Source organism: Dermacentor andersoni, chromosome 8 (assembly GCF_023375885.2).
Source record: "Dermacentor andersoni chromosome 8, qqDerAnde1_hic_scaffold, whole genome shotgun sequence".
Taxonomy (NCBI): Eukaryota; Metazoa; Arthropoda; class Arachnida; order Ixodida; family Ixodidae; genus Dermacentor; species Dermacentor andersoni.
In genome coordinates, this window is record NC_092821.1 from 20,862,140 (window position 1) to 20,888,178 (window position 26,039).

A 26,039-nucleotide genomic window follows, 5' to 3' on the forward strand; every position below is an offset into this window, starting at 1 on the left:
CGCCGAAACCAGCGATTACTCTGAAACCTCCGATGACTCATCTATAAAAGCCGACGCACTTGACCCGCAGAGCAGATTTCCCACGATCGCCGGTTGCGTTCGCCGCTATCGTTGTGCCTCGAATATAGTTTGTTTTTCTGAGCACACGTTCGCCAAAATGAATAGAGACGCCATTCACACCTTTGCTACTGTGTCCTTGACCGTCACTACCACGTGACCATATCTCAAAACTAGTGTCATCATTAGAATTCGTTCCTAGTGGATACGCCTTGTGAACTCACGGACTACCGTTCATAAATTGCAATGTGTTGAGAAGTAAATAAAAAAACAGGTAATTCTTGTAAATATGATAGTTCCTCAATTAAGCACTTGGACTTCTCGTTAAGGTAACGCCCGCATTATGCAACAAGTAACGTCTTCTTTATAGAGTAATCGAGCTCAAGATTTGGAATTGTTCTGTGAGCCACAGGTAATTTAGAAAATTTCTCTTTCGTCTAAAAAACGACCTGGTATAAGACAGCGTATAACTTTTTGTACATTAACTGTTTACGGGGTGTGTCACTTACTCCCAGTTCATTTATTTATAAAAGCAATCACAGGCAAAATTGTGCAGAGAGAATCGTATGGTTATTCTGAAAGCTGAACTATGACTACCCTGTATATCAGCACTTAGATCTGCGCTGTAGATCTAACTTGTTTGTTAGATCGAACTATTAACACTATGAGGTTTTTGGTGATTTTTCTAAGAAACTCGAACCCGGAAAGCATACCCTGGAATTCTGGTCATTGCCCCTGTGGCCATCTGTCCAACTTCCCCGCAATGCACAGCATGATTCAATGGATAGCATTTCTACATATATTTCAAAAGGACGCACGAGCTTCAACTTTCAGTTAGTAGGTGTGTAGTTACGGCACCTACTCGTAACTTTCCTGCTACACTATAGCAATGTTTTATACGTGATCGAAATTCTGCGATAACACAGTGAAGACGTTGCAGTTAAGTACCGTAAATAAGCATGTTACTAAAAAAGCCTGTGGCCTCTACACTTTGCTGAGTTAAAGTTTTTGAAATTCGTGCAGCCTTCTGAACACTTTTTTTTTCTGAAATGCTATCTATTCAGTTACACCGGTGCACTGCGGGGAACTTTTAAACAATCACCATCCTGCTGTAAACATTATCCAGGAATGGAAATCATTCAGAGCTTTCAAAAATAGCATCACTATGTATCCGCTGTCACTGCAGGCATGACCACTCATTTTGTTTGTTTTTTCTGTTGTTTCTTACAGTATTTTACCAATTGTACATAAATGTTCAATATGAAATAACTCCAGTTTCAATGTAAACCAACCACTCTGTATTTCCATATTTCCATATCGTTTAGTGTTTATTTTATGCGCTAAATGTCTTGTGCTCTCGAATAGGAGCAAGAAGGGCGCAGACTCCTTGTCAGACATCCACTTGCCTTTGGTCTGCAGCCTGGGCAACTGTACCGTACGTTGTCTGAATAAACTTTTTGACTCTTTGAAAGTTGAATAAATAGTTGAAGGGACAATGTCTAAAATTCCTCGGCATAGCTAGCACGAAATCACTGCCTGAAGATCACAGCATAGCTTTATTGTTCTGCCATTGTCTTGTGTTCAATGTTGAGGTTTACTACGCATGTGAGCTGAGGGAACGAGGGGGGGGGGGGGGGGGTGTTAACGATAGGATGCGAGAGCGCTGTACTCAAATGCACAGCGTATTACGCACACCAGCGCTTTCGCGCCACCAGGAGACCGGACGGCCGTCGAAGCTAAGCGTACGTCCTCGTTTGTCCACGACTCGCACCAGCTGACGCGCCAGCTGGAAGCCCAATCCCGCGTACGTCATGGCCTGAGATCCGTGACGCAGGTACGAGGGCGGGAACACAACGGCGAGGCCCATAATCAGCCGGTTGAGTGAGTACAGGTACTGAACTCGCGTGTGGCGCCATCGGTACCTGGACCGTGGAAGAACGAGAAAAAGATTAGGTTCGACTCAGGAAGAGCGGTGTTTGGACAGCCAAAACATGGAATATGGATATCACAAAAACAAGGATGCCCTGAATTCGTAATGGAGTTACAGATACTTTTGTTTGTGAAAGCCCGTTCGAGTAGGCAGCTTTCAATCAAGATATGAAAAGGGACCGCTGTTCCTTTTTGCAATGCAGTGCAAACATGATGGGACCAGCGGACAACATGCATGGGGTTTAAGTGAGGGCTCGAAAAAGTCAATACAAGCATTGAGACTCTGGAGCCATTACAATTTAAAAGCCATTGCGGGAGATTATCACAACATTGTTAGAGGGATAAGAATATAGGGTGATAGAGCAAATGTGTTGGATTACGAAGGAAACTTATCTCGCATTATGATAACGTGACACGTGTGATAACGCTTATACAAATACCGTTCGATATCTATCTATCTATCTATCTATCTATCTATCTATCTATCTATCTATCTATCTATCTATCTATCTATCTATCTATCTATCTATCTATCTATCTATCTATCTATCTATCTATCTATCTATCTATCTATCTATCTATCTATCTATCTATCTATCTATCTATCTATCTATCTATCTATCTATCTATCTATCTATCTATCTATCTATCTATCTATCTATCTATCTATCTATCTATCTATCTATCTATCTATCTATCTATCTATCTATCTATCTATCTATCTATCTATCTGGGGTTTCACAAAATGCGTCCGAAATTCGTTAAAGATGGGACAGGTGAGATGATTAATTTATTTCCTTTTGATTGCTTCTGGGAGTGGCGAAGACGACGGAAAGCGGATGCGTTCACGCCGGCTCCGTCATCTTCGAATGATTGCCGGCGTTTTTTCGACTGGAACTACGAAATTCACATCTCAGAAGAAGCAGGAAGACCTAAGGATCACCTGGGCACCTAATCAACCAGGTGAGCCATTTCCAGATATCATTTCAAACAGTTTGCCACGCCGACCGGGAAGCCTAAGCCTAGCGAGCGCATCCCCGTCGCCATGTATCACCAGCCACAACGACTGACGTGCTGAGCCTAAGCCGCGATCAGAGCCGGAGAAAACCCCTCTACTCGGCTTTCGCAGAGCATTAAGGTTAACAATGAGGTGGTGAACGTAGACGGTGAAGATATTCAACCAGAAGAATTGGACCAAGGCCAGTGGTTCGAAATTAAAAGAAATCATCGAAGTGATAAAACCCCACTTCAGCGAGCTCACGAAGCTACTTGGAACAAGAAAAAGGGCAATCGGCAGATTCGACAATTAATCGTCGCAAGCCGCATGCCACACTCACCAGTGGACGACTACAGGATCATTATTAAACCAAGAGGCGGACTCAACGTGACCGAACACGGTGCAGACCGCATCTACCACAGCGTACGACGTGCTGCAAATATTGAACGCACAGCGGATGAAGAAGATAATCTTCGCCTCAACCAGACGCAGAACATTATAGTCCTCAGCACACCATCGAAAGAAAGAGCCCAAAAATACGTCGCAATAACCAGTCTGAGCATTGGCAGCAAGGAATATGAAGCCTGTGCCTATCGCGCAGCACCGGGGAACACCTCGAAAGGAATTATCCGAGGTATCTCTGCCGATGAAAGCCCGGAAGACATCGTTAGGAAGCTGGTCACTCCACGCAACCCCAGCGTCCTCTATGCCAAGCGTATGGGCAATACAAACAACGTAATTGTCATTTTTGATGGATATTACGTCCCTAGCTATGTGAGCTACGAAGCTGCGCTCGTTCGTTGCGCACTTTACAAGAAACAATCTGACATCTGTTACAAATGCGGATAACTTGGTCACCGAGTGGACGTATGCCCCAATCCTACCGATAAAATTTGCCGGAGTTGCGGCACCAAGAATCCAAAGCAAGACCACGAATGCAAAGCAGAATGCCAACTATGTGGAAAAGACCACCCGACCGGAGATAAACGATGCCAAGCAAGGTACCGCATCCCATACCTCACCAAAAGACGAAGATGGGAACGTGCCCGGAGAGAGGAACAAGTGGAACACGAAAACTACGGCGATAAACAAAGAAGACCAAGTACAGCCAGCAGGAACAGAAGAGCCAGAAGCAGATGACGCTCCGGCAACCGATCAAGGTCAGGGTCAAGGTCCCGACCCCGCAATGGCAGCCCCATCAAGCCACCACAGACAATTGGCAACAGCAAGGGCACTACCGGCGACTACACCACCGGATCCCCATTACAGGTGAGCTGGGCTGACGTAGCTTCCGGGGCGCGCGCGGAGGCAGAGGCTGCACCTAACACTAGAAATAGAGAGTTAGAAAAAGAACTAGCAAAGACGAAACAAATGATGCTAGAACATCATCAGCGGATTGTCGCTCTAGAAGAAGAAAACAGTAGACTGCGGAAAGAAAACATTACTCTTAAAGACGGGCGGGGTATTACACTAGATAGTATTGAGGAAAAAGAGGCAGATATGGAAGAAGAGGCTAACACGCCAGCCAAGCACAAAGCCACGGACGATAATGAGACGGTCACAGTTAAAAAGAACAAGTCCGTTAAACCTCTTGAGAACAGACAGAATGAACTTGAAAGCAAAATTGACATTCTAGAAAATAAACTAGACATCATAGATACACGCTCTAAAGACCTGGGTACGCAAATTACCCAGCAAGTTACACAGGCTATTATGACTCAAATATAACAAGAATTTAACACAATCCCTACAAAATTTACCAACATTGAATCTCTTATGAAGTCATGGGGACCACAAACCAGTGGAGGTGGCCCCATCAAAGCAACCAGTAAACCATATAATAAACCCCCGACACCTACGGTGGAGGGAACCGGAAAACTGTAACTGCCGCCATGGATCGACACGACCATTATACTATCTGGCAAAGGAATTGTCGCGGATACAGTAGAAAAAGATCCCACTTACATCAACACCTAATCAATAAGGAACATCCTGATGTCATAATGCTACAGGAGCCACACTGTAAGGCCAAATTATCTGGGTATAGATCATTCTGTAGTGCAGACGGGGAGACGAGAGCTGTCAGCACTCTAGTTAAACGTGCCTACACGGTCGTTCAGCATGATACAGGCATTACGGATGTAGACAATGTATCAATCGAGTTAATACCTACCAGAAAAAACAATCACAGTCTATTTCTCCTTAATGCTTATAGTAACATAAGAAACAAACGTCCCAATTTCCGATTACTTCTCCGCAAGACTCTCAGTATCACAGAAGGCAGAGCCTTAGTGATTGGTGGGATTTCAATGCTCAACACGCGGCATGGGGATACAAATTTGAAAACCACAAAGGTAGACACCTATGGCTAGACGCACAACAAGAGGGCCTTACTCTCATCACAGACCCAACAACACCTATGAGGCGGGGTTCTAGTGTTAATGTGGACACTACGCCAGATCTCACCTTTACAAAGAACATTAAGGATGCGAAATGGATTAACACCCAAGAAAATCTAGGCAGCGATCGTAACATCCTCGAAATCACTGTTAAAGCAGGGCCACGCAGATCTAAGGGCAAACAACTCAAAATTGTAGACTGGGACAAACTCAGACAAATTCGCAAGAAAAATGATAATACTATCACAGACATCGTAGACTGGAGCACGCAGCTTAAGCAGGGTGTTAACGCAGCCACACACGTAATCCCCCAGGACGCGCAAATGGAACAGGTAGACAGTAAACTCCTACATATGTGGGAAGCTAAAGAAGGTCTCTTGAGGAGATGGAAAACTCAGAGACACAACAGGACGCTCCGACGAAGGCTGGCCCGACTTAACAGAGATATGGAAGCATACGCACAACAGCTCTGTAACCAACAATGGGAAGCAGCATGCACCAATATGGATAATCAATTAGGATTGTTCAGAACGTGGAACTTCCTCAGGCACCTTTTGAATTCTGAGGAAAGTAAAGCCACGTGCAGACAAAACATAAACAAAATCTTACATGCATATATCAAAACTGAAGCAGCTTTTATCGATGAGATAGCCGCAAGGTATTTATCTCGGGCTAAGCCATCAGTTCACCCAGATTACACAGGCTCCAAAAACAGATAATTAGACGAAGAGATTAACGAGGCGGAGTTGAGAGCAGCTCTACAAAAGCTTAACACTATATCCGCGCCGAGACTGGACGGAATAACAAACGAGACGATCCGAAATCTCGATGATGCCTCTCCAGAACAACTTACCAAGTATATGAACGAATGCTGGCAATCCGGTACAATACCACAACAATGGAAAACGGCCCAGATTATCCTAATACCTAAGCCAGGCAAGCGGCTACAGTTGGAGAACCTGAGACCCCTTTTACTCACGTCCTCTGTGGGCAAGCTAATGGAGCACGTTGTCCTAACGAGACTGACCAACTATCTCGAGGATAACGACGTTCTCCCCCCTACAATGTTGGGCTTCCGGAGAAATCTGTCCACACAGGATGCAATGCTCCAACTTAAGCATCAAATTATAGATAACACAAGTCGAAACACCAAAGCTATCCTAGGATAGGACCTGAAGAAATCTTTTGGCAGTGTTACCCACGAAACAATACTAAACAGAATAAATGAGATTGGCCTAGGCCAGCGAGTATACAGTTATATACGAGACTTCCTTACCAACAGAAAGGCACACATTAAGATAGGAGACCTGAACTCCGAAGAACTACAGATCGGAAGCGCAGGTACGCCCAAGGTTCAGTAATATCACCAATGCTGTTTAACCTGGCTCTTATTGGATTACCAGCAAAGCTACAGGAAATCGATGGCCTCAATCATACCATCTACGCTGACGATATCACCCTCTGGGTGAGCGATGGCAATGATGGACAGGTTGAAAACACATTACAACGTGCCATAGAAGCAGTTGAACAATACCTAGCAGGAGCCGGACTGACGTGTTCGGCAGAAAAATCTGAGCTCCTCATTTATGTACCGTCGCGACGTAGCCGAAAGCCACGAAACTAAGAGGAACGAAACAATCCAGAAATTCACCTAACTACGGCAGAAGGTACGCCCATACCCAAGGTTGACAAGATCAGAGCATAGGGCCTCATCATTGAAAGTAACGGCTACAATGGAGATACCATATGCAAATTAGACAATATAACATCTCAAATCATGCGGCTACTTAAACGAATCGCCAACAAACATAGTGGAATGAAAGAGGGCAATCTGATTCAACTAGTCCAAGCGTTCGTAATAAGCAGAATAGTATACGTGGCACCGTACCTACGATGGTACTCGTCAGGAAAATACAAATCAGACTGCTTAATAAGAAAAATCTACAAGCAAGCAATCGGACTCTCCATCACCACTAGCAACGACAGACTACTGCAGCTAGGTCTCCACAATACACTGGATGAGCTAATCGAGGCACAACGAATAGCACAATACGAACGCCTGTCCAAAACTAAAACAGGTAGGCAAATATTGGATCGCCTAGGTATAAGGTATCATACCCAATATAGCGTCAAAGTAGATATGCCCAGACACATCGGAGACATGATAACCATCCCTCCAATACCCAAGAATGTGCACCCAAGAATGTGCACCATCAGGGTAGACGGGAAAGCAGAGCGCGCAATATACAGAAGAAATTCGGTAACAGCAAGGACACCACATTTGTAGACGCAGCCAGATACTGACACAAGCGCGCCTACACAGCAGTGGTGATACATTACGAGGGAAAATGCACGACGAGTGCTACAGTCAACACGCTACATGCAGAAACCACAGAGGAAATGGCTATTGCGCTAGCCATAGCACAAACACCAGCGGGCGTACTCATCAGTGATTCCAAGACGGCCATACGAAACTTTGCCAACGGTCGAATCTCCCCAGAGGCACTACGACTCCTAAAGTTAGCTAATAACCGCGACAAAATTGTCGATCTCATCTGGACACCCGCTCACACACTACCAGACGGTAGCAATGAGGTGGCGCACCGCATGGCTCGAGATCTTACGGATCGAGCCTCGGTTAGCCCCGCCTCACCGACTACCGATGAGTGGGAGGGGGAAGATCGAATGACCAGATTTCACGAAATTATACAACACCATAGATTGCAGAGGCGTACATTCCCGCCGCCGCATCTAAAATTAAGCAATAAACCAGTCTGTAAAATGGCGGCAGTTACAGACTAGATCCTATCCGAGTCCAGCTATTATGCACCTAATACACCCAGATTTATACCCAACGGACAAGTGCAGACATTGCAACTATAGAGCCACCCTGGAGCATATCCTATGGGAATGTACGGCTGTAATGCAGGGTAACGGTGATGCAGCCTCAAACAGCGACAGCCTCCGCGTGCGCTGGGAGTCTGCGTTGCTCAGCTCGGACCTGCAGCTTCAACTCTGGGCCATCCAGCGAGCCGAGGAAGCTGCCAAGGGCTAACAACCCTTGGCTGAAGCCTAGGCGGGGTCCAGGCTCACCCCATCAAATCGCAGGGCACGGAATAAAGTTATTTGAATGAATGAATGAATGAATGATTGCTTTTACCATAGTCATGAATTTGAGGATGACTCGATAATGTAATTAAGCAGTTATAATGCAAATTAGACTACATTTTTGCCAGTTACCTACCTTTTTATAAAAAAGGTTTGAAAGAAATTCCGAGGATTGTCTAGTAATGCATAAGCACTCTTTGCTCGGCTGCTACTTCGATTTTGCTACTTATTTAGCTAGCTTATGTATGTTTGCCCATCGATATCAATCATATACTATTACACTATTGAACCGTTTAAATGTGCTTACTTGATCAATTACGCATTTATTTTGCAGATACATCGTATCAACTGAGCCGGAACGCCGTCACCACCGTCTCTTCCTTTTTTGCCTCACAACAGCTTTTTATTTTTCGTCTTTGTTACGACCTTGACGTGGCGACGACGACGTAGCCAGTATTCCTTTTCAACGCTGCCAATCCATGTGACTCACACAGACATGTGTCTTAACACGGCAAGCTGCGAATTGGCGCTTGAACATGTTCCTATGGTTGTGTCGGCAGACATCTGTCTGCCGCGCTGCGGTTCATTGTTCGAATCCCGGTGAGAAGTTTTTACTTATTTCCTTTTTTTAGAACGTTAGCGATCATTTAGTATTACACTGTTACCAGTTTTGCATTTATTTTGCACATATAAGGCGTTACGGGACGGACAGATTTTGCCGAGGTATTCGTCAAAGAATACTTAGGCATTAAAAGCTACGTGACATATTCCAATCGAGGGGCTCACAACCGTTTCCGCAAAAGCAAAAACTTAACGGTGGTAATTTTTAGTGCGTAATAAATTCCGGCGAATTTCATACATAAATGCGAAACTGGAGAGCTGGAGAAAGCAACTGAAACGTCCTTTGCAGACGCCCATCAGTGACGTGCTGTTTCTGCGTCACCGTTGGGCCAGCACTAAGCATCGGAGATCGTGGCTTGAATAGAGCGCTCGCTTGAAGCTCGCCTATCTGTGACCATGATGTACAGTTAATCTATACTACGTTTCACAACTTGCCTGCAGGGCTGCCGAAGGTACAAGGCGTATACACGCAATATCCTTGCGCAGGCGTACATAGTTCCGGGCGTAACTGTCTGATTATATGCATGATTACAAATTTTTGTTTTTCCTTGGTACATGACACGTTACAGCGATACCTGACATGCTAGGATCTTCGCGCACACCCGTCGTCTTCCGCGAATTCAACAGCCGTTGAGCAGACGACAGGGCTGCGATGAAGAGATCTCGAGGGGCATTCGACCTTCGTATTGGTGATAGGGAGCCCTGCAACTGCCACAGTGCTACAAACAACTTGTGATAGGGAGTATAATAGCTCCACTCAAGCCAGAAAGCCGTGGCAGAAAATAGAAGGGTTAAAAAGCAGCGCTGCAGCTAGGCTAGCGACACCAATGCAAAATCGTTGGAGCCCAATGCCATAGTTACCTGGCCAGCATGAACGTCGCGTAGTAGTGGTTGTGGAGTGCATTCCTGAGTGCCTTGCGAGACTCTACCCACGCGGCGAAGAACGACGCGGTCTTCAATGGGAACTCAGCGTACAGCAGGCCCAGAATCTTGCAAAAGGCAGGAGACAAATGCGGGGGTTTGGGGAACATGCCAGTCAAGACCGAAACATCAATGTCAGTAGTTTATTGAAAACAGTAGTAGTTACTTTATAATATTCTTTATTTGTACTAGTAGTTATTATTATTGTTATTAGTAGTAGTTTATTACATAAACAGAAAGAAAGGCCACAGGAAAACATCCTATTTTTCAGTGGACATATGAACTTCCTCACAACCATAGGAATGACAAAAGTAGAGAGGAGGTATAGAAAAGTTACAATAAAAATGCTTATAAACCAAGGAAAATGATGAAAAGAACTTTGGCTGCAATAAAAACAGACGTTAGACTTCCATATAAGCTGAACTAATAAGGTAACAAAATGACTTTTTCGAGACTCGCGTATAGGCAACAGCCATGTCGCGTCATGCGCTAGAGTATAAATAGCATGCAAGCGACCTTGCGCACGACGGCGACAAGCGACGCGATTGAGATGGCTGTCGAGCCTGTTCGTCGCCTACAAGTCGTCCCTACGCGAGCCACAGATGTAAGCGACGACTTCGAGTGACGTCTCCCCGGTGTTGGCGATATGGGGGCAGCTAATAGGCGCTGAAACTGGCGTGACGCTTGCTGTGTTAATTTATGTTGATGAGGTTTACTATAAAGAGTAGCATAAAATATTTCTGAAGATATTGCAGTAGTTCATTATCCTTCCACGTCTCGAAATTTTGTCGTTTACTGGTTCCGTTGGGCAGCCGGTAGTACTTGACTGAAGTACACTCGGCCACAAAAGTTTACGGATCACAGGATCTCAGAAAACGTTCATTTCCCGAGCAGCCTGCAGCAGTAGCCAGTAAAACTGTATACGACTATATTGTTAGCATATTTGAGTCGAGGCCCGAAATGCAAGTACCAGGCTGCGTTGGGAAGAGGTGGAGACATACAGCTTTTTCTCAGATTTCAAGGTCCGTAATATTTTGTGGCCGGGTGTACATCCAGTTCCGGTTTCGCGCTATTGGCTGGTCGCTCGTAGCACTTCCTGGCGACGAGTGATGAATTCTCGATTCCCAAAACCGAGCGATCGAGCGACGATAACGAGCGATCTGCTCGCGCGACCGCCCTTTCCGTCGCTGGAAGCGGTCGCTCGTCGCTGTCGCGCACGCTCTCATGGGGCTCGGTCTTGACTGATGCATCATTCACCGAGTTTCGCTTGTATAGCTAAACCACTGGCTCGTTTGCGCTGAAAAAAATAGAAAGAAACAAAATGATTCTGCTTTCGATGCTGCAGCAGCTAGGCAACCCGTGGAATGCCAATTATGCTCACTCGAATCTTACTCCATGTAGTACGCTGACGGGCACTTTCATAAGCGAAAGCTATCGACATACACTGCGGTTACTTTAATGAAAAACACGGCTGGCGTTACTTTGAGGATCTTAAATTTCTTGAATGTGTAGCCAATGCATCCCTCCTCCGAGGTTACCCGCGTGCACAACTGCGCGTTTCTCGAAGCATGAATTCGACGCTTAATTCATGTGTCTGTGATTCTTACCGCTGTGTTGATTTTTAAGCTGTCTATGCACTTCTATATGGATAGGATAAGTGCCTAAAGCAAGAATGTGCTTTCAACGGTCTTTGAATTTGGTGTTTTTCTTGAGCATGCGATGAAAGAATAATTAGAATCGGCTCAGCGACAGAAAAAATTTGGGCATTTTTGGGTTTCACATGTGACTCAATGAATTGAAAACCTCAGAGGTCAAAAAGCACGTTTTGAACCGGCGCACATCAATGCACCTGCAAACCCGCTAACACGCCTGAAAAAACGCCAAAACTCGCTGAGAAATGTGACAGGCATGAATACACAGAGACCCACATAGACTAACTCTGATAAAAAAGCTCGCACAAACGTATACAGCCCTCCGAAAATGCTCGCGGGACACGGGATTCGTGACCAAAAAACAAACAAAAAACAACAAAAAAAAAAAACATTCCGGCGAAGCCTATGTAGAGTCAAATTCAAAGTTTTAATCTGCAGTAAATGCACCAGCATATAGACAGCGATGCATTTAATCATGAATCAATAAAACAATCTATCAATCAATTATTTCCGTGCCCAGGAACAACTATAAGATCTGAACGGGGGCCCACGCATCCACTAAAAGAAGCCGCAGGGGAATATAAATAACAATAAGAAGAAAAAAACTCAATAAAAAGTTGAAGATAAGAGTGTAGATACGACAAGACACATGAATACAAAAGAAAAAGGAAGAGAATAGCAGTTGAACCATGTGTCGAAACATGACAAAACAACGGAGAGCTCGGAAAAAAAAATGACATGGAGTTAGGAAAAATATCGGCATCGTGAAAATAGGCGTTATAAAGACTCAGTATTCGTACGGTTGAGTGTTGGTGATGAAAAGAAGGAACATGCAGAAGTCTGTTCTCTGGCGATCTTGCGAGTAATGCGAAACATGATACAACTGACGAGTTCGGGGCAGGTGAGAATGCCGTGAAGGAGTTCGAAAATAAACGGAAGTTCAGCGCGATCACACCGGCACTAAAGTAAGGTGAGTTCGAACAGTTCTAGAACAACGTCCAGTGTTCTAACAAAGCGGTGATAATGTGTGCTGAGAAACTTTTTTTGGTCCCGATCTATAACGTAACCTTTGGATCTAGAAATGCCATTCCAGGTGACCGACGCGTATACGACTTGAGAAAGACGGATTGTTCTGTACAACTTGCGGAGCGGTGTAAGAGAATTGAATTCCCTCGATCGTCTGCCAACAGAGCCAAGAGAGCGCATACCACGCTTTTCATAGAGTTTTGTGTGCGCAGAAAAGACTAACATATTAAAAACTACACCGAGATCATCGATCTCACAGGCCTTACACAATGGTACAGAATCTACAAAATAGGAAAAAGGAGTGCTTCCTGTTTTGCGTGAGGATTTCATAACCTTGGCTGTAGCAGCATTCAATGTGAGGTTATTATCTTTGCACCATTCAGAAAAAAACAAACAGGTCAGACTGCACGATGCTACAGTCATCAATGCTATGAATGTCCTCTAAAATATCGATGCCATTTGCGCACACAAGGAAAGAGGAATTTCAAATAGCAGAAAGAACGTCAATACTAAAAATTTTAAAAAAGTTGTCCTAATGCTGATTCTTGAGGGACGCTGCTTGTCGCCATGTAAAAGGACGACATTTCGCTACTGACGTAAACATAACATGCCCTTTGACGTAATAGTTATGTCGTGAAACCCGCAAGGTTTAGTGAGGCAATTAATAAACAGAAGAAGATATCCACCCAATCATAAGAATTGCTGCAGATAAAACCCATACGGTTTCCTCCAAAGAAAAACTTTTCTTTCGAGGAACCCGCATGGGTTCCTCGATACCTAATGCACTTTGTACCACCTCTTGTATTTCTGCACATTGGTGATGTACTCTTGATGGCTAATATTGCGTGTTTTCCATGAAAAACAATATTGTAATACCTTCACTACTCCACAAGAAATTAGTTCGCCTGTATACTCACTCTTCGATTTGTATTTTTTGTATTGTGCGTTTCTTGCCCTCCCTGCAATAATCCCCTCTTGGAATTTGCAGTATGTTAACATAAATAAATAAATAAATAAATAAATAAATAAATAAATAAATAAATAAAGTTTTTCATTACTAAGAATTTGTGTTTTTCTTGAACTTTTGATAAACTAAACAGGCTGGAAATAGGAGGATAATTATGCACACATTTATTATCACCACCTTCAAGAAGTGGCCGAACTACGGTTGCTTTCAACCGCGTAGGAATGCTGCCGCTTGTAAGTATTCCGTTTAGGATTTCTAACAAGATGTTATTTAGAACCCTGAAGTTTTTGAAGAGATCAAACTTGCGAATTTTATCGAATCCTGGTGATTGATGCCGACCGAAGCTGCGTATAGTCAAGAGTAAAGCTCTTGTTACGTGATAGCGGGAAGGAAAGCAAACTCGATTGCCGGAGTAGTAGTGCTGGCAGTGTAGCACGATTGCTTAGACAATGCAGAAAAGTTAGCCAGGAATTCGTTATTTTTGTTAATGACTGTTGTTAAGTCTGAATCAAAATTATTTTGAATATCGTTAGCCGGATTTGAAGATAAGCTCCCGCTTAGTTTGTCAGAGACCACGTTTCCTTGATATTATTACGACATTGATAAAAGCGGTTCCTGTTGTGCGGCGGTTCCTGTTGTGCGGACGTTGGGCCGCATGAATAACGACATTTATTTTATTTTGAGAAGTTTAGAACTGTAAAAACAGGACTGTAGCATTGCGCGTACGTCTGCAGAATCGCCATAGTAGGCCTTCTTCACTGACAGTGGATGATATGAGACTATTTATCCAGTGTTGATACGAGCGATGTTGGCGAACGTAAACTTTCCGTTCACTGGATTTGTAAATATGCCCGTCGAACGCGAAAATGGAGTGCACAGTGTGGACCTATTTAGGACAACAACAACAACAACAACAACAACAATTGTATTTAGTTAACAGAGATATACAGTTATCGTCTGGCCTAAGCCAATAAGGGTTTGTGGGAAATGGCCTTGCAGATTTGGCAAGACAATAAATTAAGATACGAGAAGATTCAGATATGAAAGAAAAATCACGGCATTATATAAAGTGCAGGTGACATTATATTTGGCTACGCGAACCTCACACAGCAAACAAAATTGAGGCCTACCAATAAGGAAAACCCAAGTACCAAAAAGCAAGCAAATAAACTGCAACATTGGAATCTTTGAAACAATCGCCACATAGCTGTCACGTAAGGTAAGCAGCTAAAGTAATCAGGGTATGGCACAAGTTCAACCTAAATTATACAGATCATGCTTTTCAGTAATGTTTTTCAAGTTTCTGAGAAAATATCCTCTGGTAGATTGATCAACAGGTCTGGAACGAACACAAAACGTTGTGCGCCACCGTATGTCGTTGAGGAACGAGGCACAGTAAAACGCCAACCCGAACAGTTCCAAGTGTACAGTCCCTTTTGAAAACCGAGTTTCCGAAATGGCGCAACACCACTGTTTCAACGAGGAAAAGAAGGAATACCTGCGACGGTAAACATTTTTCTAGAAGAATGTATAGGCGAGTTTTGCGCTACAGTTTTAAATATGTTTTTTACAAGAACTTCAGCCCGGCTCTGCCAACGCACAGAACAAAGGAGAAAATTGTGATGCCGTACCCTAATATTACATAAACTTGCACAACTGTTTGCACGAGCGAGCAGGGAACTGCAATTTTACAGTGATAAAGTAACCATGAAACGTTCCAAAGTTTGCTACATCCATGTTCTAAATATGTTTCCTACGATAGATTTGAAAATATTGTTACGAAGAGGAAGCCCGATGCACAAATGTATTTAGATCTATTTACGTGGGGTAAAGTTACGTGGAGAAAGGCTAATCGCGCAGGCTGGTACATAGGTAGCAGCTTCAGGGGACAGTCTATCACTTCCTATTCGCCTCCGTCTTGCGCGCACGGTCCTGTCCAAATGCACCGTAACGTAACCCCCGGGAGCTGGAGCGCCGTCCCGGCGCTTCCTATAGAATGATAACGAACTAGCTGTACGGTTTTAAACGAGACACGTCGACGACGTCAGTTCGTAGCTGGGACGAGGACGGCATGTCTTCAACAGGGGCGATTTCTTAATTTAATTGACCTCATCGTCGCAATGCCCGATAGGGTCCGGTATAGCGCGACAGCAGTTTTTCGGACGGGCCGGCATGGCGACTTGGAGTCCACAGCATAACGAGATTTCTGGGAGAGAACTGATGGTTTCGGTGGTGACTGTAGTAGCGAGTCTTTTGTCACGCGTGAGCCGCTGTAAGGAGATCACAGGCAATCTGGCGACGCATACGAGCCCGACCAACGGCGTCATGGGTGTATTCCGTGATCAGCGAAAATGTACATCAAAATGTACATCGACAGCATCATACCGTGTTAGTGAAGCGGCGCACTGACCAGGACAAGGCGTGTGTGTCTCCGCCTTGTCCTGGTAAGTGCGCTGCTTCAAAAACACAGTATGATGAATAATCACCAACTCGCCCAAATTTCCACATTGCTGATCGATGGCATGTCGACTAGCGTGTAAATAATAGTCCATTAAGGTCGTTACGTGTTTGTGTTGTGTCTAGCACGAGCAAGTAGTGTAAGCGATGGCAGTGGAGAGAAATCGTTGAGCTAAGTCCGCGAGAAGCGCTGAAGGATCGCCATATTGAACGTCAACGCCCTGATGAAGAAAGCCTACGACATCAGTTGTTCAGGTAGCCAGGAAGGCTTGAGTGATAGCTTACCGTTGGGGTATACTTGTTAACCATAGCGATAGACACACACTTTGAGGAAATAAACAGAGGGAAAGGGCTGAGTGACTGAAAAATAACTTAATGACAGCACTCGTATGGTATATCAAGCGACTGAAGAAAACTAAGTTTAGATGGGCGGCTTTTCCAAGCTTTGGCAGAGATAATATATGGCGACGTAACGACGAACCGAATAGTATATGCGAACCCGAATAAATCAGCCTGGTCATACTTGCGTGACACGTCATGGTGGCCTGCCGCCAGGGCATCATGGAGTTGCGCAATGGCGGTTTACGTTGGATGCTTGAGAATAAAAACTAGCACATGAGAGACATCAGTGGTATGTTTCTACGGTACAAGATCACACTTTAAAGAATAACCTTGCGAATAGAGACATCAGAAGATTGAGTACTACGTCCCTTGCTGATCTTGTGTAGGACGACGTCAGCGTTTTATTCAGCGTCTATTTCTGAGAAAATGAGTTCCAGTGTGCTCAACTTCAACAGATGCTATAGCGCACACGAAACTGTCGGCCCTCGGTGCGCCTGCCTACACTATCCGCATCACAGATCTTAATCGATAGCGTTAGCGCGGCCGCGTCATACGCAGCAGCCGCCGGAGAACGCACCTCTCCCCTTCTCATTGGGAAGACGGCGCACTTTCAAAGCAGCCCCCCCCCCCCCCCCCATGGGAAGACGACGCATTCGCTTTCCTCCCTTGCGCACACGAGATTGAACCGCCATCGTTGGCTCACGATCGCATGCTTTCACTCGCACACACAGCGTACGGCGCGCGAGGGCGATGTTATCACGAGACGAACTTGACATATCCGTATCACAAGCAAAACCTGTACTGCTGCCAGAGGAAGTCAGCCCAGCGCAACCAGCGCGCAAGCGCCTACCTTCCTCCTCCGCGACGCTTCGTTGCTCCTTCGCCCCTTCTCTCAAGGTCACCTAGACTTTCCTCTAGGTGGCGTCGCTTCGCCGCGCGCACTAGTGTTCCTGTATATGTAAATTTGCTTGATAATTTAAATGTACCGCCGCTCTTTGATTTCTGCCGCCGCCGCGCGACCTCCTCAACTCCCCCTCGCCCCTTGCGCGTGCCACCGCGGAAACCAGTTCTGCCCCTGTTTTTCTGCACGACGATTGGTCTCCTTGCCGTTGGCCTTGCAGAGCGTCTGCCAAGCTGACATTTTCAAATTCCCACCTAGTTTTCCCTGAGTGGCTTTGCAGAATTCCCTGAGTGACACAGAACTTTGTTTTATCTCAGACCGGCTGAAACCATGTCGCCTGATGCCGTCACTCTGTAGTAAGCATGTCGCAAAATCAAAATGCCACTTAATCCAATTTGAATAATATGGAGTAATGTTTACTTTATTAAAAATATAAAACTGAAGGCAGGGGCAGAAAAAGGCACAGCGAATAAAATGTCTTAAGAAAATGGCAAAACCCATTGCAAATCGATTCGAACATATTCGAATAAGAAAAAAAATGCATACAGAAGCAAACATATTTTGAAAATGAGCCGTTTTTATAAACTGATAGCAAGCTCACTCGTATTAGGCCCGAACTTTATCACAAGTGAGATTTTCTCAGAAGGTGGAAAGTCAACCTCAACTGTCCTGACATACTCTCAGCCTACGCACAATGCCTCCGTGTTGCGTTTCACTGCTTTAAAGCGTTTATTTTGGTTTTGATGAAGGTCACCCGCATTTCGGCGTCAGCCAACACTTTCCTTTTTGAGCTCAAGAAGAGGCGGCACAAAGAAGAGGCGGCACAGTTCATTTCTCGACCATTCCTCAATGCGACGGTCCTTGCTGTTCTCGTCCTCGTTCTGCCGCGCGTTCGCCCCACGCACCGTTTGAAGCATCTTGGTCAGTTGAACAGTCAACGTCCGAGTTTTCGGACTTTCTTAGGCGCCGCTAAAGCTTCCGAAAAATCGAGCAGTCTGAAAAAATGAATGCATGTCTTTTACTGCCCTTAATTACTCAAACCGTCACAGGCACGTCCGAAAAAGCTCTGAAGGCCTGCCAGTACACCTATTAGGCATATCGGTACTCGTACTGTGACATGAGACGGCGGGTGCGCGCGTGTATAATTAGACAATACGTACTGTGTACCGCGACAATTGCCCCGTCCCACGCTTGGTAAGCATCACCGCAAACTTTCTGTATGCTTCACCGCGTAACAGTACTTTAATGAGGGAAAGCTGCCTTTCGGGAACCAGCATTATGCAACGCGCCGTGCTTTTCAAACTTCAAAGCCAATGGCAAGGATTACAGAGGCGGAGCCGGTGTATTACTGACGGCGGTGAATTCTTTCAGTTAAAAACACGGCACCTAACGGCAAGAACCTTAATAGGGAACGTCGAAGCAGCTAGGCCTCGCGTTGCCGCAGTGGTGACTAGGCAGCCAGCGGATCTGCGTGCGAGAGCGACGGTTCGAGGCGGCGAGGTAATCAAAACGGCGGTGTTGGCTTTGAATAATGCCTTTGCGGACCTACGGTAGAGGCAAAAAGTCCGGAAAATTGGACGGCGAAGGGTTCTTGCGTCCGAAATTTCAGCTGTTCTTATACATTGATTCTATGGGGTACGTGGTGGTGCCGCGAAGCCGTCCGCATTATCGGGCATGTCTCCAAAATCGGGCCTCCGCAAAATCGATCGCTGACTCCTCCAAAAGATGACACGGTGTCAAAGACAACTCGTTACGATTCCTCTCTCTTACTCGAGCCAGCACTACGACGACTTTCGTCCGCTTTTAATAAAATGAGAGCTAATTTTCCCTGATAGAAGCACATATTCCCTGACTTTTACGTGAGTATTTCCGGAATATTCAAAATCCCTGAGAATTCCCGGTTTTTTCGGTTTTTCCGGTTGGTAGACACCCTGCTGTGGAAACTCGCGGATCTGGCGTTTTGCTTATATTTTACATTTTCGTTGGCGCCATTTTTCTCCTTAGCGCGGCTGGCTCGGCGCAGCGAACGTTGCATGCTGTGTTGCATGCAGTGTTGTGCTAGCGTTATGCCGTGCTGTAGCGCATATAACTGCAGCAAAAAGCCAGAAGATGGTTGTAAAGGTTTTATGATACCACAAGTAAAGCCTGACTTCTTGTGCAAGAATAAGTGGCTGGACAACATGAGCCAAGATAACACTGTTCCGGCAAAGAACAGTGTTGTTTGCGAGGTGAGGCGCCTTTCTTATTGCTCGTATCGAAGCATCTCCTAATGCTTCATTTGCTTCAATTCTTCCGGCCTGCTCATCAGCCTTTTATACGACGATGTGCGCGTTGCATAAAAACGCGGGTGTCCTCGGTATGCTGAATATTCTGCTGGGACTCATCACCTCGCACGTCGTGAGCTGTTAACAGTAAAAAATGCAGGACTATAAGTTCTGCTTTCCGCGTTGAAGATACATGTGCGCAGTTACAGCCTCACGCTGCACTTCTCGTGATTGTGAGTATCCGTCGCCCGTTTTACTGAAAATCGAAATAGGGGTTGGTGGAGTTATATCTTTCCAGCTTACTTCGATGTGCGCGTCAGACACGTAGATACAATAAATGCAGGTCCTGAAAAAATAATCCCGAGTATACCTGTGGCGTTGTGGGCGGTGAGCGCCAGCTAGTCTACTTTGCTTTTTTAAAGCGTAAGCATTCTTTGACGAGTATCCCGACGCCGTCAGGCAAAAAGTGTAGTACCTTGTATCTGCACAAAAATGGGTAATTTGCTCAGTTAAGACATTTACAGCTGATGCTAGTATAAACGTAGATAATTGGTAGCTTCATAAGTGGTAAAAAGAATTTAAACTCCCAAAAATAAAAAGAGATACACATAGAGATGCGTAGGGCTCGCTAGAAAATGCATGGGTATGCTTAAAGTAGGGGAGGGGGGCAACTGAAATTCGTGGGTGAGTGGACTTGAAATTTGGGGTTGCGCCAACTTCAGATTTGGAGATAAGCCAGGTTAAAATTTGGGGTGGGCCAACTGAAGTTTGGGGGTGGGCCAACTTGAAATTTCGGGGTGGGCCAACTTAAACTGATGGATAAGCCAAGTTGAAATCTGGGGGTGGGCCAACCTGAAATTTGCACGTAGTGGAACTTCGGGGGTGAGCCAACTTAAATTTTGGGGTGGGCTAACCGAAATTCGTGGGTATGCTTACACAGACAACTTCAATAGAGTGTTTGCATTATTTTGAAGTTCTTGAATTTGCTTTGAATTGGGCTGCCATGCACGCATGAGTGGGTGACGACGATTATTTGGTTTTCTCACGGATACAGGCAACGTGCAGGGGGTGCTACACGATGGCGCACGCTTGCTCGCACTGAACTTTCGCAACCGTCCTGTTTAGTTTATTGACCACAGAGCAAAAGCTACTTTCACATTGAGAAGACAAACACATGGACGGACGGTGCAATCGTGAATAATTCATTATAAGGAAGGCACGATGAATATAATATCTGCGGTGCACATGCGTGCGCAGCCAAGAGAAAAAGAGCCAAACACAGAGGGGTGTGCCACAACTAATACTAGGTCGTAGAGTAAGCATAGCATCTTACTATGTGGCAGAAAAAGTGTCTGGAGTATAAAACTCGCCTCAAAGCTTCTTTTACATCAGTGTGCCCCATTGATACGGCTTTGAGCAAAAATCAAGCTCCTCATAAACGTTCCCTTCAGCATTCTTGATGCTGTCTTTCTTTCACAATTTTCTACTCCACCAGCGCGGCAAATGGTCCTAAACCATGTGCCTCCATGGAATACTGCGGCCCGTCCGCGGGAGCCAAGGAGAACGAGCGTGCCGTGCGCAGCGCACACAGCTGGCGCGCTGGGAGAATAGAGGAGGAAAACGCCGGGAGGAGGGGAGTGTCGCGACTTTCAAATCATCCAGGGGTTTTATGTGTATGCTCCCACTAGCGCGATCATCGCGCGCCTTCGTGCTTGCCCCGCCACGCGATTCTTTTCCCCTGCAGGCGCCTTGTTTTTCCGCTTCCTTCGCGGCTTCGCACAGATATTTGCCGATTGCTCGAGCTGGCCGGTTACAGTGGCGCTTAGAGCATCCGCAGTATAGCCGTGGAGGACGCAAATAATGAACAGGCGTAAAAAACCACTCTTGTAGATCTGTAATAAACTGGATAGACCATCGGCATGGCACGGCAACATGATAAGGTGACCCCTCAAGGCAAGAAGTCTAGTGGACGAGTCGGCCAATTGGCTCTCGCAGTAGTGAAGTCCCGTAAAGTAGGTGATGACACGACGATGACACGCAACTGTCCGCCAACAAATAAAGGCGATTTTTTTAAAGCCTAGTTTTCTTTGCCTTCGACTTTCCCACTGCTGCTGCCTTGCACAGCGCGTCGGGGGGTGGTTCAGAGCGTGCATATACACGGAGGGAGCGTGGGAAAGAGGAAATGCGACGCTCGAGAAACTCGCTTGAATCTTTCCATCGTGTCGCATCTGCAAAATGTGCTCTGGGGCTCCCTGGGCGTCGTCACATTAGTCTCTTGACAGCTGTAATTATCCGTGACGCCTCGCAAAAGTATTACAGAAACTGCAGCGCTTACCCTTCGACTAACGTGCAAGCCCTCAGGAGAGGTAGATAGAATGTGAGAGAAGGGGCAAGGAGAAGAGGCAGAGAAAGGGTAGAACCTAGGGTGTTGCGCAACCAGTGGATAATAGCTTTGCCACTCCTTGCTCGCCTTGCTCGCAATTCTCTTACAAGGGAGGCGGGATTGGGAAAACGTGACGTTAGAAAACAAGGAAACGCTACAAGTATAAACACGAGAGGGGTTGCGGGGAAATTTAAGGTACGGCTTACAGCATACGAGTCCTCTTGAGAGCACGTTCCAATTTCAGCCCTAAAGCACTACTGTCACTATGTTACACATTTATTTATTCACATATGAACTACGTTGTGGCGTCTCGGGGAAACGCATATAATACTCATATGAGCTCGCTGCAAGTCATTCAAAATGAAGCTATCAGGGTGATAACTGATAGACTTTATGATACTCATGCAAGAGAACTGCTCAGAAGTAACTTATATGCTCACCTATCTCAGAGAAGTGACTATAATCGGGGCATATGGTTTCACAAGCTGATTAGCAATCAACTCCCGGTTGATGTAATTTTAGAATCGTCTTTACTGAATACCAACAGTAAGAGATTTACAGCTAAAAGTGCGCGCTAATCATGGCAAATTAAAATTTCATTTTTCCTACATTCTATTGGAGAGCTCCTTGCCTTTAGTTATAAAAGTATGTAACACCACATACAAATTAACAACTGATCTTAAAATGCATTTGTATGATTTGCTTTCTTCGCCTTTTTGCATTATATTGCTTTTCAGCATTTCTTCTAGGTCGACACCTTAGCTTATTTTAATCAATATTGCTAAATCTTTTTAATTTATTGTAGTTGATCTGCCTTTTCATTCACGTTTGATATATATCTGTTAATACTCGCACATTTGTCTTTCTTTTCTTGTTGATTTTAGTGTTTTCGTCGTGCGTATTTCCGCCCCACTTGTCTCTTATCTTAATTCTACGATTTGACCTGTATGTTATTGTCATGATATTCCTTTATTTTTCTGTCATATCGTAATTACTCTCACCACATAACCTTAATCGGAAATCCCAATAAAGTCTGACTATGGAACCTCTTCTTGTGTATCATGTCTATCAAAACATGTAACCACTTTGACGCAATAAATTCTGAAGCAGTACAGTATGGTTATGCTACTTCTGAAAAATAAACCCCATGCAAATTTGTCAAGCCGACAAATGACACAGGGCGTGCAGATGCAAAACATGATTAAATCGCTGTAGGCAATATAGAGAAGCGGCTGCACGTCAAAGCAACACTTCTGTGCCCGCCGCGGTAGCTTTGCGGCTATAGCATTGCTTGACGTTGCGGGTTTGATACCCAACACGGGTTTAATACATAAACAGTCGTGCTCTTAAATTTAGGTGTACGTTAAAAAACACCAGGGTATGAAAATTACTCCGGAGTCCACCACTACGTCGTGCCTAATAATGCGATTGAGGTTCTCGCACGTATGACCCCATAGTTCTGCTAACACTTCTGCCGCGATGCGACGTGTCATTTGAAGCACTGACAATGCTCAAACTTCTCAGAGGTTATAAACAATGGCTCACTACGACACCTAAAGCAAACACGGCTCACTGTATGTAGTGTACCACGCAGACGAACAACACTGGTGCGCACAAGGTAACATTTGTCATCAACTCGCTACTCTTGTATTGCACTGAACGCTGAAGAAACTAAGCATTCGCAGTCAACATCACCGCTAATTATTGTCGATCAAAGCAAACAATCCAGAAGGCTTCGCTTACATCGATTCCCACCGTGCGTGGGATCCGCATAATTTTATTAGACTGTGAATTTCTATCCTTAGGAATCGCGCTCATTAATGTAATAGTTTTATTCGAAGTGCGAAAAAACGGCAGTCGTGCCCATCGTAACGTTGATTTAAACGGCTTCAATCCCATGGCCGTTCCATCAATGCCCACGAAACACAGAAGCTCTTAAAAACCTCTTGAAACGGCTACAAACGGCTGTAGACGTCTTGGTCTATGATAAGACTAAAAATAGAATTTCTTCTAAACATAACCTCAGCTCCTGAAATATGCTATTATATCTTCTATCTACGATAAAACCCACTACTAGTGTCACCAGAGTATATTTTGGTAAACACATTCAGAACGTCTAACTCAAGACCTTATTTAGATCTTTTTGTCTAGAAGTGTATAAAATGCCAAACGGCGTGTTAAAAGTGCGGTTACCGTCGGCCGTCGGCGTTAACGTATTAAACACGCCACAGACAAATCGAACTCGTAGGAAGCAACATAACGAGTTGGCTTTAATGGTGAATAATTTCACACCAGAACTTCAACAAACAAGGGCGTCTTACTGTTTTCCATACGGCGCGCGCACACGAAGCCTGGAAACTATTCTTCTATGCTCGCGCAGCAGGAGCGAAACGCCGGCACGTGTTGCAGTGACCACAGCGGTGTCACAGAGCCACGGCGTTGCGATCACTTCGACGGCAGTCAAGTAGACACGCTCCAAATTTGTCGCACATCTCATTCCGTGTTGGATACATTGGGAGGCAGGAAGTTTGAAAAAATGGCCACTGCCGCCCCCAATGTCTCCGTCGGGGGTTCGTAATGCCAGTTGTACGTCATTCTAAGGCGTTCTGTACATTTATACTGGATATTACCTGGAGTCGTTTAGCTGTGCTGATGCTATTTGCCGTGTGTTTTGCATCAGTGCTTCGGGACATCGGCTGTATTGCGTGTTTTCGCCAGCGGCTTACTACCACAATGACGGGATCTGCGTTCGCCGCCTTCGTTGTTCTCGGTGCGTCTTTGTACGTCGCACGTTCGGATAACACTTTTTCCGGTGAGCGAAATACTTTAGACTTCGTTTTTAGTCAACAACGTGAATATTTTTAGGTGTTACGCGCGATAATTCTTGATGAATGGGCTCTTCTGCCCTGCGTGTTTTCGTCACCTTTACTTTCATGCTTGTTAGTCTTTGTGGTTAACGTAGCACGAATCAACCGAAGGGAGTGCATTCGAAGAGGACGCGCTGGCTGTAATGCTGAACCATACTGAACTTACCCTATTTTGTGTCCTTTTGTTCTTGCATGGGTTACAGCTTTGCGTGCGTGCGCGCCTGTAGCAGTGACTATGCAGCTTATAGCGTTCCCACTTTAAAGCAAAACAAATATATTACTGCAATGTTTACTTCGTCTATACAATTTCAAATGCAATCGGCCGCTGATGTAAAAATTTCACGGGTTTTTGTTCTAAATAAGCAGCAAAACATTTAGCCTGGGAGGTGCTTCATCTGGGAGTGCAATCACGTCTGCTTGGCATTTATTAATAAATGACCGTGGGTCAGCTCATTTGTATTTGCAAAGCTGTCTTCCAACTGAGTTGATGCTCTCTTATTTTGTTCTTTTCACTTCATAGAAAACTGGGCATCCTTCTTGTCCCTTTGCGATTGCTGGATGACGGGACTTCATCATGATCAGTGTAAGCCAATGTATTGTACCCTCTCGGGTCCTCCCAGTGCTTTGTATATTGGTTAAGGCCAGGGAGCGCTTCGTGGTAAAATAGCTAGTTGATGTCTCACAAACGGGCATTTTTTTTTTGCACTAGTCCCTTATAAGCTGCCACTATTATAACCAATTTCTCAGTGCCAGCGTACATACACAGTTATACTATTATTTAGTTTCCGTAAGCCTTACAAAATTTAACTGTAGGTAGTTATTGCTATGTAAGAACTCACAAATTAACTTTGTTGTGTTACCAGTATTCCACACATGAGTAAAAATTTGCTACAGCAGTGTACATTACACCTCGCTTCCCTAATGCACAAATGTATTCAAGCCAGTATATGATTAGTTCTGTATTCTAAATGTTTTCTTTGTGATTTAGTTTCTCTACAGGAATTTACTGTACCGCATCAGCAAGCAGTTAAATTTAAGGTTTATGCGTGTGCTGCAAATGGTATGCTTTGCCGCTACAATTGATAAAACATGGTCCGAGGCTTCCATACATGGCCGAACTTCAATTTGGCTCTACCACCATCAGCACT